At 44.0% G+C, this 17029-nt stretch overlaps 1 long non-coding RNA gene across 2 annotated transcripts in view; it reads right to left on the bottom strand.

Annotated features, from left to right (window-relative positions):
- Positions 1-2311: 2311 nt before the first annotated feature.
- The window catches only part of LOC142826741 (uncharacterized), a 50371-nt gene continuing 35653 nt past the window's right edge, over positions 2312-17029 (bottom strand). Inside the window, exons 2-3 of one of the 2 annotated variants that reach the window (XR_012900962.1) lie at positions 3371-3542; positions 2312-2715 (exon numbers count right to left, since the gene is read on the bottom strand). This is a non-coding gene — a long non-coding RNA (uncharacterized LOC142826741). The remainder of the gene's footprint in view (positions 2716-3370; positions 3543-17029) is intronic. The other variant, XR_012900963.1, reaches the window with a different exon arrangement.

Genomic DNA, 17029 nt, shown 5'->3' with positions numbered 1-17029 from the left:
GTTTATCACTGAGCAGCCAACGTGTAATTTTTTTGTAAGTGTTCCATTGTTAGTGCATCCTCCTCCTATACATAAATGCAATATTTGCCTTTGTCCCAAACTTTAGCATAGAAACATTTTTTATTGATGTTAGCACCTGGAATGTGCAGAGGCAAAAGAATAGACATTCTTTTCTTTCCAAAAGAAAAGGACAGAAATTTTGAAAAGCTTTGCTGATTTTTAATGCTTTATCTGCTCTAAATGGGAAACCTGCACAACTGGGTTAAGGCCATTACGAATGGAAAACACCTCTTTCACAGCACACATTTAGAGTTATGAAAATGTACATATTAAAATCCTAGTCTTCAATTTAACTTCACTGAGATATTGTTGGCGAACAGAGAGAGAGAGAGTCAGGGTTAAGTTCCAAAACCTAATGGGGATTCTTCCATAACCTGTACCTGGACTTAAGGAAGAATCATTACTGAGTTAATAGGCTGGACATTTACATTGTAATACAGAATCATGCAGGTGCTCTTCTTCCTACTGACAAAGCGCTTAGTCAGAGACTGGCGAGCTTAAGGGCTCTGACTTGCTGTGTGAGCAGGGGTAAAGGAGAAAGATTTTTGTTGAAGTCTGCCATTCACTTCCAGTCACAGAGTGCTGTGCTCCACACACCTGTCAGCTGATGATCTGGAATCCTTGAAAAGCAGCTTATGCTGTAAAGGCCTAGGCTGTTTCATAGGCGTACACACGTCTATAACTAATCTTTATAAACTTCTTAAACTAGACTGAGTGATGGACTGAAAACATCACAGCCTAATGATGTAGCTCAGAGTTATTACTTGTGAGGTGACCTCGTGGTCAGAGCTCCAAAGAAGAACAGGCAGCTCCAACTGAAGGGGGGGAAACGGATTGTCCCCCCCTGTGAATTGCACAACTCCCAGGGGGTATGGGGCCCAGCTACTGCTCTACCCCATCACTGCAGCTGAATTCACTGTCTTGTTCTCACTCCAGTCTCACTGTGGTCCTCCTAGTACAGTGACTATATTAGGTTTTGTTTCCAGTGGTTCCTGTTCATTCCAATAGATCTCAAAGGAACAGTAGATGCAGTTTGAAGCCTTGATTCCGCAAGATACTTTAACTGTCAGCATGTGTGGAACTATTCGCATACTTAAAGTTAGGCACATACTTAAGTTCCTTGCTGAAGTGGGTCCTCAAAGCAATATCACAAGAGTAATGGTAGTCTGCAAGAGTCAGCACTGAGCTTTTATACTTTAGAAACCGAGACAGAGGTGTGCTCTTTAAAAAAAGGGGGGGGGCAGGGGCTGCTGTGCCTAAATCAGGACATCTGGTCAACGATATTTTAACAGAACAAAGACCCTTTTCTCTGAGGTCTTTAATCTTTTTCCATATGAAAAAAATCTCATTCTTATCAAATATTGGTATATTGTAAAGACGCCTTTATCACCTCTTCCTTCTGATTGAAAGAGCTCCGATTAAGGCCAGCCAATATCAATAATGATGCCCTAAAACTAACACTAAAATCATCCCACAATCTTAGAAGGAATGTATTATTAGCCACATCTGAATAATGCACACAGATGATTACAGAATTTTCAAAACAAATACTGAAAAGCAAAGCTTCTCAGCTATAACATATACAGAGTTTATTTGTCTTTATCAGGCTGAACGATCTTTTTAAAACATTGATCACACGTTAAGTTGCCCAGACTTTCTGTATGCAAGCAGTTTTGGAGGATAAAACAAGAAACCTGGCCCACAATCTCTTCCCAAACAGGAATAAAAAAAGAATCATTTATGAAGTAATGTAAACTTTTCAAATGTTTGTCTCTCATCCCTTGTGGTTTTGGCTCTAAGATGCTAAAGTCATAGAAATACTTAGCACTGACATAGTACTCTATAGCTTCAAAGCCCTGGTCAGACATTAGCAATTGATGCTTGTACAGGGCTTTGAAGTTGCAAAGTTTTCCATATGTGCTAAGACCTAGATAATTATTGGTATTATGGTCAGGTAGTTAATTATACTCATCAACTATGGTCACAGCTGAGGACACAAAGGGCTCATCTAGACTATGCGGAATGGTCGAAAGAGGATATGCAAGTTCCAAAATGTTCAAAATGTTATTAAAAAAAAAACTTTTCTTGTAAATATAACAAAGTCTCTTTAACTGGGGAGAAGGGGGGATGTAAACCTGGAGGAGGAAGGGAGGTTTAGGGCTGAGGGTATCGCCTGGCCCACAAAAGTCTGCCACCTCGGGTCCGTGGCCTTAGACATGCTCAGGGTTGTGTGGGGCCTGGGACAGTAGGGGGCTGGGGAGGCGGGGGGGGGGGGGCTGCAGCTGGGTCTGTGATGGCATGGGGTGAGGGGGGCAGGGTTGGGGGAGGTCAGTGGGTAAGGGGGAGTTAGAGGGGGTGGGGGGGCAGGAGCAGATTGAGCAGGAGGAGCAGCAACAGGGACAGGACCTGGGACACCCATGGCCTCATTGATAGTGCCACAGATTGCTGACCACTGCTGAAGGAGCTCTTCCTGCAAGCAGTCATGCCACCGAGCCTCTTCCTCCATCCTCTTTGCCATGGTCTCCTCCATCCTGTCCAGGGCCTCAACGTGCCTGCGCATGAGGTCACTGTAGATCCGCCAGTGCCTGCGGCTTCCATGGGCCTGGGTGGGTGGTGGTACAGGTGTCACATGCTGGTCTGCTCTGGCAGGTCCGGCTGTGGAGGATAAGAGGGAGAAGTGGTCAGTTATGCATGCACACACCATCCCTGCTTGTGATCAGTGAATAAGTCCTTGGAACAAGGAACACCAGTGTTCTCACTGCAAGCCCATGTCTGGCTTGGCCAGCAGCCCTGGCCTCACAGGGGCCCCAAGGTGGCTAGGGCAATGCACCCCCCACCCCACAACACCTCCACCATAGCCATACAGCCCAGGGAAGTGTCCAGCCACAGTGGATCCCCAGGTGTAGGACAGGGGCCTGGAGCAGCTTGGGTCTCCCAGAGCTCCCACCCACCCACCACTTGCCTATGGCAGCACTGTTTGTGGGAGCGATTGTTGTGTTGCATGTGCATACGTGGCCGAGTGCTATGTGTGACACTTGCAGTGGTCTGTGTGGTGTCATGCATTTGCCCTTGTGACCAGCCTGTTTCCCACAGTGCCTGGGGGGGGGAGGGGTGGACAGCCCACTGTGGGGTCAGACACCCTCCCTGAGCTGTGAGCAGCTGCCCACGTGTGCCCTGGGACTGAACGTGCTTGCACATGCACAGAGAGGTTCAAGCTGTCCAGGAAGAGCATGACATGTGAAGATTGGCCCACATCCCCTGTGCTCCCACCTCCCCCGTTCTGTGTGTGTGGCAACCTGACCGCACTCACCTGATGTTCCCTCACCAGGGTCAGAAGATGCCTGCAAGGCCTCCTGGGTCTGGGGGACCGGCTCCAGGATCAGGGAGACAAGACTCCCGTTGGGGTCCTCCTCCTCCTCTTCCTCCTGCAGCTGCTGCTCTGGGTTGTCCTCAGCCACCTCCTGGCAGCGCTGGACCGATGTCTGCAACCCAGACTGGATGAGCACCCATGCAGAGACGGATTCCCCACCCCCCAGGATTCTGTCCAGCTCCTGATAGTAGGGGAAATAATGAGGCACTTCCTTGGAGGAGAAGCTGTGTTCACAAGCCCTGGCATAGCCCTGCCTCAGTTCTTTTACCTTGGCCTGCACTTGGTCCAAGGTTCTGGGGTGATGGCCTTTTTTGCCAGCCCTTCAGCCATGCAGGCGTAAATGTCTGCATTGCGGCGTTGGGAATGCAGAACCCGCAGGGATACCTCCTCTCCCCAAAATTCCAATAACATCAGGACCTCTGGTCCTCACCAGGCTGTAACTCGCCTCTTTGGCCCTCTTCATGGGTCGTGGGATGGCTCCCTGGAAGGTCCTTGGGAGCCTCGGGGGTCTTGCGCTTGTGCCATGCTTCCTTGGCAGACAGGCAGGGAGAGCCGTGTGGTCAGTGGCTTCCCCTGGCTGCCTTCCTGCCACAATGGCTGCCCAGGGTGCCTGTGCCTTTAAGACATGGCTACAGACAGGAACAATAGAGGTTTTTCCTGCAGATGGACAGGGCTTTTCTCTGGAGGTCTGTTTAAACCCCCCCCCCTCCCCCACATCCACACATGCCTTTTTTCGACGGATCTCTGTCAGAAAAAACATTCTTCTGTGTAAAACTAGGTTTACCGCTGTCGACAAAACCGCTGTGTTCTTTCAATTTACTTTCGAAAGAACGTGGCAGCAGTCAACAAGGGTGATGTTTTTTCGAAAAAACTGCGCAATCTAGACACACCCCAAAAATGAGGTTTACATGGCTTTTCGACAAGAAGGGGGTTTGCCGAAAAAGCCACATCTAAACTGTTTCCACTTTTGAAAGCTCTGCTTTCAAAAGTCCGATCAGAAGATATGCAAATTCCTGCGGAATTTGCATATCCTCTTTTGACCGTTCTGCATAGTCTAGATACGCCCAAAGTGTTAACTGAGTCACTCATTACTATGCAGTAAGTCAGTGGCAGATCTAGGAGCATTTGATACTCAAAGCTGATCTCATTCCTCAAGATTATGATGCCGGGCTAACATTAGAAAGTCTGTTCACACACTATTTGCAAGTTGACCTAAAGCTGTAAGTACACAAAATCTCACAAGCAGAGAGTCAAATATGTTCAGATAAATTCCTGAACTAAATCAAAATGTTTCAGGGGTAGCCGAGTTAGTCAGGATAAACTTAAAAAACAACACATGGTCTGGTAGCACTTTATAGACTAACAAAACATGTAGATGGTATCATGAGCTTTCGTGGGCACAGCCCACTTCTTCATACCATCTATATGTTTTGTTAGTCTATAAATCAAAATGCTTCACCCCTGGTTTTCCCTTCATTAGTAATCATTAGGCATAAGTACAGGTTCCAGCTTCATCCTGATTTACCGGATTATATTTGGCATTCCCTGATGGGCATGGATGGGAAAACAGCCTAATGCCTACTTGAGGGTACCTTCCTTTGATTGTGGCTCCTTTTCTTTCTTCCCACACCCACCCAGTGTCAAAAGGTGGGAGATCCAGGACAGGCGTAACACCAGAAGCTACTTTTAGTCCTTGTTTTAATTGACTTGACCTCAATTGGCTATTGCCCATCACAAATCTCCATCTATGACCTGAATAGGAATTTTGTCTGCGTTAGCAACTCTGCATTCTAAGGGTGGCAGAATCTGATCACATGCAAACAGTGCCTTTATTGGGGCCAGTCATACAAGTCTGCATTACTTCTGTGAGTAATGGGGGTTTGCAGGACCAGGCCCTCAGTTTCAATGCTACTTTTTTAATAATTTTAATGACTAAAATCAATGTTAGATCATTACTGGAAATTTGATACTTCAAACTACTGTAATCAAGAAATAGCTAATCTGAGAGCACTGTTTAAAGAGTCAAAACTTCCTGACTTTTGATATTGAGCTCAGGTGCTAGAAAAAAGGGAGGAATTAAATCATATTAATGGTACAGATATTCTGAATGTGTGAACGGTTGGGTTAAACCTTTGCTCTATGTTATTCAAGAAGTGTTTTCCCCAGATTAAGATGTTGAACTTGAGCTAACAATTCAATTTCATGCTTCATTAATATTCTTCAAAAAGATAAAATACAAACACCAAAAGGAAATTTTTTATGTTACCAGATTATTAATTTATAAGGAAAACAATTGGCCTTAGAAATGTAGCTGAACTAACAATTACAATACATAGTGAATGATCTTAGGTTTTTCTGCAGCGATCCAGAAAACCAAGATAACAAAAATCAATAAAAATATTAGTTTGATGCCAACAAGTTTAGGCTTGAAATTAGATGAAGGTTTCTAGCCATCAGAAGAGTGACATTCTGGAGCAGCCTTCCAAGGGCAGGAGTAGGGACAAAGAACATAACTGGTTTCAAGCCTGTGCATGATACATTTATGAAAGGGACTGTCTGATAAGACTGCCTACAATGGTATGTGACTTGTCCGTGACAGCTAATAACAAATATCTCCAGTAGCTGGAGATGGGATACTAGAGAGGGAGGACTCTATGTTACTACCGAGAATATTTTTTTCCAAAATGTCTGGCTGGTGACATGCTCAAGGTCATATTTGGGATTGGGAAAAAATTTCCCCTTCAAAGTGACAGAGACCCAGGTGAGGGGGGGGATCACTTTTCCTCTGCAACATGGAGCATGGGACACTAAGGGTACATCTACACTTGCACCCTACTTCGAACTAGGGATGCAAATGTAGGCGACCGAAATTGCTAATGAAGCGGGGATTTAAATATCCCACACTTCATTAGCATGATTTCCCCGGCGTGTTACTCCGCTCAACAGCTGTTTCAAAAGTGAAAGTGTGTGCCGGGACGCGCTAGTTCGAACCAAACCCTTTGGTTTGAACTAATGTTACTCCTCAAAAAATGAGGAGCAATGTTAGTTCGAACCAGGGGGTTTGGTTCAAACTAACGCGTTCCAGCGTGCACTTTCACTTTCAAAACAACTGTTGAGCAGAGTAACACGCCAGGGAGATCATGCTAATGAAGTGCGGGATATTTAAATCCCCGCTTCATTAGCAATTTCAGTTGCCTACATTTGCATCCCTAGTTCGAACTAGGGTGCAAGTGTAGACATACCCTTACAGATTTAAACTAGAATAAATGGTGGATTCTCGGTTACTAGGGCTCTTTAAATCATGCTTGGAGGACTTCCATAACTCAGCGAGAGGTGAGGGGTCTGTTATAGGAGCGGACCGGTGGGTGAAGTTCTGTGGCCTGTGGTATTCAGAAAGTCAGACTGGATTATCTCAATGGCCTTTTCTTGTTTTAAAGTCTATGGTTATGTCTATACAGCAATTAAACATCTGTTATTGTCCTGGGTTAGGTAACTTGGGCTCATGCTTCAAGGTTGTAAAATTGCTCTGGCTTGGCATACACTGTGAGCTCTGGGATCTCTGTGAGGACAGAGGTTTCAGAGCCCAGGCGCCAGCCAGAGCCGAAACATCTACACAGAAATGGTTAGCCCCACTGCCCATGCCCTACAAGTCCGAGTCAGCAGATTCAGGCTAGCTCCAGCAGTGCTATCATTCCAGTGTAGAAGTTCCTTATGAATCCAAGAACTGTACAGAGTTCTAAAGTGTCCTGGCAAGATGCGAAGTGATCTGCTTCCTATCATCGGCTGTGTTAGAATGCACTGAACAGAGGTTCAAAATACAGATTATAAATTTCTCTGCATCTTTCAAATTAAAAATTCCCAGAGTTGGGATTTAATCAGTTTGAAAGGAGGAGGTGGACAAACTTGGCTGACCTGGAATCCTCTCAGCAGATATCTTTTTAAACACCTCCGCACTTGTATTAGATTTATTTGAAGTTGGAATTCATTATTGGGCAGAATTAATAGTAAATCATTTTGACCCACAAATGTATTTCCAGCTTTCTACTTAAAACCGGTTATTGATGATAAGACCTGCACATCTGGTCATGTTACTGTTGTAGAAATCAATGGGAAAAATAAAATATAGACATTCCACTTGGCACTAGGTATTAGAAAGTAGTCATATTCATGTTTGCCTTTTATTTAAAGAGGTAGTTAAGTAGATTTTAATTAAATGGCATATTCTTTCCATGCAGAGGTGGACGTTTTGTTGTTTTTCTGTGAAGAAGCTCTCCCAAAGAATTCTCAGAGGGCAAAATCATAGGCCAAGATTTAAGGAGAAAAAATTGAGGACTTGAGCATCACTACCTATATCCCAACTTAAGGCACCTTAAATGGGACTGATTTTTAGTAAGGGCTAAAACAGAAAGATGGTCAGGCAGAGCGTGAGAGAGTCCATGAGAAATTAAATCACTAGCCACCATTATCTGACCACATCAGTACAACTGTGTGCTAGTGCCTGCCTCAGCTATATTGAAAAACCTAGTACAAGATACAGTTCCATATCAACCGTTCATACTGGTACACAGAAGACTAAATATTGAAGTTTCTCTGTTTCCAGGTATGTGGCCCTTAATTCATAACAAGCTGGGCTGGATGTGAACCAGAGAGTGAAAGGAATCCCACATCCTGTTGTGCCTTATATGCCATTCAGGCCATCCAAATGGGGGATAACCATAGAGCTATGGTTATGTTCCTGACATACATACTCCCTTTTTAGTGAGGAAAGTGATCATATGATAACCAGGCTTAAAGATGAAGATCATCAGGGAATTGCAATATTTTCATTGTTTCCATTCTAGAGGCACATAAACCATTTAGCACCATTTGGACTGGATCAGTTGGCCAATCAAGGGAGAGTCCTGTGGATCTGGCAGGTCAGAGCTTTAAAGCCTGAGGTATAGCTCTGACCTGCCAGATCCACAGGACTCTCCCTTGATTGGCCAACTGATCCAGTCCAAATGGTGCTAAATAGTGCTAATCTGTCTGCTAGTTCACTAAGTGGTTCACAGTCTCATTGGATTCATTTCTGTTCCCTGACATCAAATCAGAAGCAGTACCCACACGCCTTTTCCCATCTTCAGTTAGCCAGGGAAGCCGCTCAGAGTTGTATCATCCAATCATTATTGGTGAAAGCCCTCAGCAATGAGAATCCCTCCTGCCAGAACTCAGAATGTTCTTGATTCTAACAAGCTTTAAGACACAATTCAATACTCATCTCTTTGAACAAGCTCTTCTCAGTAATAACAACAGGAAAATGGTCCTGAACTGCCTTCTCTGAATAGACAAACACCAAGTACAGTATTAACACTTAAGAGCCAGGGTCTGATACCTTCACTCACATTAAGTACTCCCTCAGTAGAAGAACAGTCTCACCAAATTCAAAGATGCTTTTACGCACATGGAGCAGTAACAGGATCTTGTTCTTAGAGCAAGGCATAACTCTCCGGAAAGAGTGCATTTTAGGAGAAAAATGATACTTTCACTTAAATTTACTGTATAGAGTTTCAAGACAGGAGGAAGAATATCAGACTAGCAATGTCAAATCATAACCAAAGAATAGAGCAGAAGTCTCCCAAAAATTACATGCATTTTCCCCTCCCCCACACAGCCACAATTCCACATGATGGATTTCTGGCTTATCCAACTGCTTTGTTGAATCCACCAGAGGTTTGGCATCTATAAAATGGGCTTTACTTTGCTATGAAAACTGTTTGTTCAATGATCAGGAACTGAATAGGATAGCAAGATAAGTGTCTTTCTTCCTACATCACTTTTGCATGAATTATTTGCAGTTCCCTGGTCCCCCATGCTCTTTTTTACAAGACAGGAACATATGTTTGAAATGGAGAATCTTCCCTAAACAGTTGAGAGCCCATTGCCCTCGGATTCCTACTGTGCATCACCTAGTCCTGTTAGAATTTGCAAATGTTGCATTTGGAGCCATAGTACCTTTGCTGCACTCTAACAGGAACCACACAGCTGGAAAAATCAATGACTGCATTGCACACTGCTTCATTAGTAGTGTCCGTGTCTTCAATGAGGATCGTGTCTTCCATGGTTGATGGAATCAATGCTGCCAAAGGGAGGATGGAATCCATGCTGCCAAAAACACATATCCACCCACCTAAACAGTGTGATCTAGTGGTTAGGAAATGTGAGTGGGAGTAAGCACTCATGAGCCTATTCTTTGATTCTCCCACTGAGGCTACGTCTACACTGCAGGCTTGTTGCACAAGAAGCTTTTTGCAGAAGAGATCTTCTGCAAAAACTTCTTGTGCAAAAGTGTGTCCACGCTGTATGGACGCTCTTGCGCAAGAAAGTTCTGATGGCCATTCTGTTAATGGCAATCAGAGCACCTGTGCTTTTTCTGATAGGCTCTTTTGTACAAGAAACCCCTGTTGAGCATCCACACACACCTTTTTGCGCAAGAGTTCTTGCACAAAAAGGAGTTATTCGTTGTAGAAAGAGGTATACTTACACCACAAAAAACCCTCTGTTCTGCTGCTCTACTGTAAATTTTCTTGCGCAAAAACGCGCTTGAGGTGTGCTGAGTGTACAGTCTTAGGTAAGTCACTTAACTTTTCTATGCCTCAGTTTCCTCACCTGTCAAATGTGGATACTGTTCTAGTTAGCTAGCCTCCTTGAGCAACGAGAAAATTAAGAAAGTAATGTTTGTGAGGTGCTCTGTGATTACCAGATGAAAAGTGCTCTTCAAGGGCAAAGTAGTGGTAATATTTCAGATACTCCCTTACAAAAAATTGCCAAAGGAGGTTTTGCAAATATTTTTAGATTAACCATAATTCATTTCTTATGAAGAATGACTGGGAATATACTTTCATGGGGAACCCACTTGTTTCACTTCACTTGATTGTGCTAACTCTTATTTCCCTGTGGTCCTGTCACATGTTCACTTTGTTTAACTTGAAGTGACTCTCTCTCCTAGTGACAATAAGTCTGTGGTTATTTTCCACATCTAACATATCAAATGACATTTACAGAGCCACAATTGTTTCTTTTTTGAAGCAATGATTGTAAACTGGGAATACTTTCTGCTTTCATCATCCCATTTGCTGTGGGAAGCAGAGTGGACTAGTTTATAGTGAAAATGTGTCTTCCAGAGAAAATGTCCAATGTCAGAAAAATTCTAAGACTCAAGTGATGGCTTTCAGCTGTTGCTCAGTGTTCCTTCTCTTCCTGAAAGCTGATACTCCCTCTTCAATGGAATTTAAATGCACAAAGTTGGAATGGGAAAGTACAAGTCTAACAGACCTAATAAGACTAAAAACAGTTCCTGTCATTCTCTCTCCACGAGATGTTTAACATCTTGTTAGCTGCCCACAACCACCACAAGTGAGTGGTGCCTGAACAGGCCAGCATTAGAGGAATATGTCATAGGAAGTTCAGTACAAGGACTTGATTATATGCCGTATGGACTTGCCCCAATACCATGGTTCACATGGAAGGTAAACCAAGAAGGATCAATCAATCCTTAATGCAAAGCAGGAGGAGGAAGTTTAGAGCAAATTTTGCCATTCTGCCTGGAAAACATCCATGAGTTGTGGTTAGAAACAAAAGATTTCTTCAAAGCTTTACTAGTATTTGCTAAACCGCATCAGATGAAAAACCCAGAACCACAGAAACACTGGGGTCAACCTTGAGCTGGAACATGCTGGAAGAGCTAATGAAAATAGCTTTTCAGCACTATGGGTGGAAATGTTGCCAGATGTAACATGTGTAAATACCTGAGAAGGTAGAGTTTGGCTTGCCATTTCCCCTATTTGTCAGGAGAGTGAGGGGGAGGGGGAGCAACCTGAATGCTTTTCTAAGCATTTGTGAAATGGAGCAGGTGTTTTCCTAGGACTTTGACCTTTTGACTCTCCTAACTGGCTGGCAATTCTATCCCATTCCTACAGTTTAATAAAGCAGTGCAAATAAAGGGCCAAATTCTATTCCCACTATGCACCCTGGGAAGGGCTGCAAGAAGCAGCCTCCTACTGCTAGTCATCCCAGGGAGGGGCTGGTCATAACCTGGACCTGTGACGGGAAAATGTGCAACCAGTCACACACATAACTTCCTCTACTCAGTCTGCTGCTGCCAGAAGTGCCCTTCCCAAAAATCGATGTTTTCTTCAGCCCACCCTTCTATTTAAATACCTTGCACTATCCTGGCAATCCAGCTGGGAAGCTCTTTCTAGCTAAAAACCTCACACTAAAGCGATTAATGTCTGGAATCTGCAAAATGTTGCAGCAAAACTAGACTGCATCTAGACTACATTCCTCTTCCAAAAGAAGAATGTAAATGAAGGAAATCAAAAATGCAAATGAAGCACAGATTTACAAATCTCGCACTTCATTTGTATAATTGCGTCCGATCGCTTTTTCGGGGGAAAAAGGCAGTCTAGACAAGGTTCTTTTGGAAAAAACCTCCTTTCAGAAGAACTGCGTCTAGACTGCTTTTTTTTCCGAAAAAGTGATCGGATGTGATTATGCAAATGAAGTGTGAGATTTGTAAATCTGCGCTTCATTTGCATTTTTTATTTCCTTCATTTACATTCCTCTTTCGAAAGAGGAATCTAGTCTAGGCTCAGCCCTAGAAAGTGACTCCCTGGAATGGGATTGCAGTAGAAAGAGGAAGTCTATGAGGGAGATAACACTGCCATTTTTTAATCTTCAATTTGCATTACTTAATGGAGCGTGTAGGAAAGAAGGGTACATTTTGCCTAAACCTAGTGGTTTATTTTTAAAGAACTGTGTCCCCACTCCACCCTTCATGCACTTTTCACATCTCTTTTAGCTGTCAGGTATGTTAGTTTTATCCTAAAGTACAGAGCAATTCTGGAGCACCCCAAACAAACATGATTCTGACCCTGTTTTCCTCTTGCACCCTGGGGTGAGTAAGTCTGACTGAGCTGCACTGGCTGGAATGCATTTGCTCCCTGCTCATCTTCACTGACTCCTTCTAGATAGAGTCTCCCCTTAATCCCATTAACACATTCACATCCCTTCCCTTCTCACTGCCCCATTCCACCGCCCTTTCCCTGGCTCTCCATGGCCACTCGTACAGAAAACAGGATGATGGAGATTCAGGGTGCCCAGCACACGAAGACGACGACGACAACCAACATCAGGACTCAGAAAACAGCATCCAGCTGCAGTCAGCAAGTGGCCCCCAACCCTTCCCCAACAGGTCCACACTTGCAGAAATCAGCAGAGGTAGGGGAACTGGGCAGTGGCACATGATCTCAGTTGCTCCCCCCCTCCCAGAATTGCCTTTGTTTAGGGGGGCGATGCCCATCAATATACTCATGTGTCCTAATCACCAGGGTACAGCAGCACTCTCACTTCCTCCTCCCACTGTTTCATGATGAGTTAGGCAGGTGCCTAAGTCATTCTGACAAGGAACGCCTTTGGCACTTGAGCCACCCAACTCTAGGAAATGTATTTCTCGCTGTGGATTGCTGGCAGAGCTAGACACCTCCCTGCAGGCCAGACTCAGGTGCCCATCTCTGTAAGACACCCACCTCTCTTAGATGCACATCTCTGAGAAAGAAACATGCCTGTTATTAGAATCTTCCATTGGCTGGCTTAGTTGGCTCCCTATTTCATGTGCTGGCTTTTGTGAATCACATTCTAAGGCACCTGGTCTCATTCATTGTATAGGGAAGTTCGAGTGTCTTAATCGGCCTTTCTGAATGGCAGTGTTGTTCCCTGACGTTTCTGAGCACCTGATAGGTATTCTGACACTGAGTCACAATGCCTAAGGCCGTTTGTGAATCTAGCCTTGATAACCTTGTGTCCTGCCACAACTATGAGGGACACGTGAACACCGTCTTGCATGTCCTTAGTTAGCAGAAAGGAAAGAGACATAACCAGTCCCAAGAATTTGAGTTGGAGAGGTTAGATGCTCATTTCTTTCATGAAGAACTCCAGCCACCCAAGTTTAATAGCGTTGTCTGCAGGGAACAGTTTTTACAATCAACGCTCTGAATACTGTACTCGAAATAAAACCCACAGACCCTTTTAGGAGAGCTGACCTTCAGTAGCTTGACATGTTATTGCCTTTGTACAGAGGTAAAAACCATCATTTTAATGAGATAATTTAATGACTTCAAGAATTCTGTTTATTTTGATTCCAGCATATTTTTAGCTGGCTCCACCTCCATTCTGTGCTGATAAAAGCACACAATTGTGCAGTGTTACACATACATACAGTGCTGCAGTGTTATAACAACTCAGCTTCCTAATCATCTGCTCCCACAAATTTTTATTTGTTCTCTACAGCCGATAAATACAAGTAAAATCTGAATTTCTCTCAGTCATACACAGCAAGATGGCTTACCATCTCCTCCTGTCTCTAGCAAACTAGATCAGATTTCTTTGTTCCTTTTTTCTTTTTTTAAAATATAGTGAAAGATAATTCTCTAACACCCAAGAAAAGCCAGATTCTGACACCCTTATTTATGTCAAGAGATACGTCACTCTCTTAAAGGGAAGGAAGAGATCAACATCTGTCCCTAAATGTCTGAATTAAAAATTAAATCAAAATTGAACATTTTGATGTCAGACAGGATCCCCAGTAATCACCAAACAGTTTGAGATGGTAGACTACTGCACCAGTAACAGATAGAAAAGAACAACAGCAGATGGTTTCATTCCAAAAATCCTTAACAGAACACTCGAGTTTGAAGGTTTTCATGCTGTGGCCATCTTCCAAAACTATGAAGGAATTTCCAAAGCCTTCATGTTGCAGTTCTAACTACGACTAAATATGGCATGTCTGGTTCTTATTATGGTGGTTGGCACTATAAGCCCTGGTTTAAAAAAAAATATGGGAAGGGAAGAAATAAGGAAAAAGACAAAAATATAACAAAGGTTGGCACATTTTTTGAATTATGATTTCACAATATCATTTTCTAACAAAAGGAAATGGGATGACGTGAACGCCTCTCAACCCAAAAAGTACTTTGCAATCTTCTATGGAATCCAGCAAGACAGAATGAGAACTCTCACTCACTGATTACAACAGCACCACTCAAGTGAGTAAGACCTTGACCAGGGTTTCCCAAACTTCATTGTCTCCTGACCCTCTTCTGAAAACAAAAATGACTGTGTGACTTTGGGTAAGGCCCCAAACCCCGAAGTTCCAGGTGTGGGAGGCAAAAGCCAAAACCTGAGCCATACCCCTTAGGGTAGGCATAGGGTGACCAGGTGTCTAGCTTTTGACTGGAACTCCTAGTTAAAAAGGGACCTTGGCAGCTCCAGTCAGCATCCCCATTAAATGTTCAGTAGGCAGCGCAGAGGGGCTTACACAGGCTCCCTGCCTGCTCCGGCTCAACATGGCTCCTCAGAAGCAGCTGGCATGTCTCTGTGGCTCTTAAACATATAAGCCTCCACTGTACCCCAAACCACTTGGCCCTATCCCAAAGCTTCTCCTGAACCCAAACTCCCAATCTCTGGTCCCACTCCAGAGCCCAGCTCTTCTACCCACATCAACTCTGCCCAAGGCCTGAGCCCTCTCCTATAGACTCCCCTCCTGTACCTCAAAGCTTTCATCCCTAGCCCCATGCCAGAACTTGCATCTCCACACAGAGCCCTCGTGTTTCCCCTACACTCCAGCCCCCTGCTCTAGCACTGAATCCCTTCCTGCACCCGAAACCCTCACACCAGCCCACTGAAAGTCAGAGAAGGGGAGGAGAGGGATAGAGTGAGGGGGTAGGGCCACGATAGGACAAAGGTGTTTAGTTTTGGGCTACTAAAAAGTTGGCAACCCTAAGTGGGGGTTGAAGTCAAAGCTTGAGGGCTTCAGGCCTGGATGGTGGGGCTAGGACTTTTGGCATCATCCCAGGCCTTAACAAATCTAATGCCAGGCTTGGGATTCCAATAAAACAGGATCACAACCAGGTCTGCCAAGGTGGGTGGGGGGAGCCTGACCCAGGGTCCAGCAACTCAGAAGGCCACTACTGTGGAACCCAAAGAAAGAGTGGTTCTTTATACCACTGCTGGAGCTCCAGGTGGCTCTAAGGGCTAGGAAGTCCCACATGGCATGCTCTGGGCAGCTGTAAGGGTTTGGGGGTATACCGCAGTCCAGGCAGCACTGAGGGCTGGCTGCTTCCATCCTCGCCCCTTCTGCCTGAGACTCTATCCCTTCCAGAAGAATGGTGTCAGGACCACCCTTTCCCCCACCCCTCGAAAAGGCTGTTGACTCCCCGGTCACAACCCAATATGGGGTCCTGACTCACTGTTTGAGAACTGCTGGCCTGGATCCGCAGACATAGTTAAGAGCCTAAATACATTTGTGATCTGGGTCTAACAGTTTACCACTCAGAGAGGGATTCATAGTCTCACCCCATCAGGGATATTGTACACCTAGAATTTTCTACATTATGTGCTTGCTTGTGGAGGCCTCAGTCATGTTGATAAGCACCACACAAGGCATCTCATACACAACAGAGGGACTATTTGTGTAAGTAAGTGCTCACTATTATGAGGGAGGCCTTGACAGCCTGGCCTAAGGTGACAGATAATATTTATTGGTCAGAATGTCACTTTAACAGAGATCCTGAATTGCATGTGGACATCATAATCATCTAACCTTACCCTCCTGTCCTCCACTTTCCTCCTGACAAATTTCATTGCAATTCAAAATAAGTTTGAATCCCTTGGCCTAGTTGCATTTTGTTACTAACATCAAGAAACTTCATGTCATGGTATCAAGGGATGTGCAGGTAAAGTGATCAAATAATTTCAAAGATGAACAGTTACATAAATTAGAGAAATACTTAAGCTTGATTTTAGGAAGGCTTTTGACATAGTCCCACATGAGCCTCTCAAAAGCAAATTAGGGAAATGTGGTTATACTGAAATAAAGTATAAAGTAGGTGCATAACTGATTGAAAAACAGAAATCAAATAGCAGTTACCAATGGTTTACTGTCAGACTGGGAGGTTATATCTGCTGTCATCCCTCAGGGTCTGTCCTGGATTTAGTACTAGTCATTAAGGAAAATAAGGACTTGGATACTGGAGTGGAGAGTATGGTTATAAAATGTGCAGATAGCACAAATCTGGAAAGGGTTACAAACACTGTGGAAGACAGAATTAGAATTAAAAATCACTCAGTTAATTTGGAGAATGTCTAAAATCAGTAAGATAAATGTCAATACAAATAAATATAAAATACTTCCCAGAGTATTTGGAGGGGACAAAATGTACAACTAGAAATGAGGAATACCTGGCTAGGCAGCAGTACTACAGAAAAGGTTTGGGGGTGGGAGGGGGGGGAGGTTAAAGTGCATTGCAAATTGAATATGAGCCAATAATGTATGTAACTGCAAAAGAGGCTAATAGCATTCTGGGGTATATTAACAGAAGCGTTATATATAAGATGGGGGAGGTAATTTCCCATGCTACTCAGCAGCTGAGAACTCACCAAAGGAGAGCTGTATCCACTATTAAGAAGAACACCTTCAGAAATACATGAACAAACTGGAGAGAGTCCAGAGGAGAGCAACTAAAATGATAAACAGTTTGAAAAACCTGACCTGTGTGGAAAAGGTTA

This window comes from Pelodiscus sinensis, chromosome 2 (genome assembly GCF_049634645.1).
Source record: "Pelodiscus sinensis isolate JC-2024 chromosome 2, ASM4963464v1, whole genome shotgun sequence".
Classification (NCBI taxonomy): Eukaryota; Metazoa; Chordata; order Testudines; family Trionychidae; genus Pelodiscus; species Pelodiscus sinensis.
The sequence above is the reverse complement of the archived record's forward strand: the minus strand, read 5'-3'. Positions and strand labels throughout refer to the sequence as shown.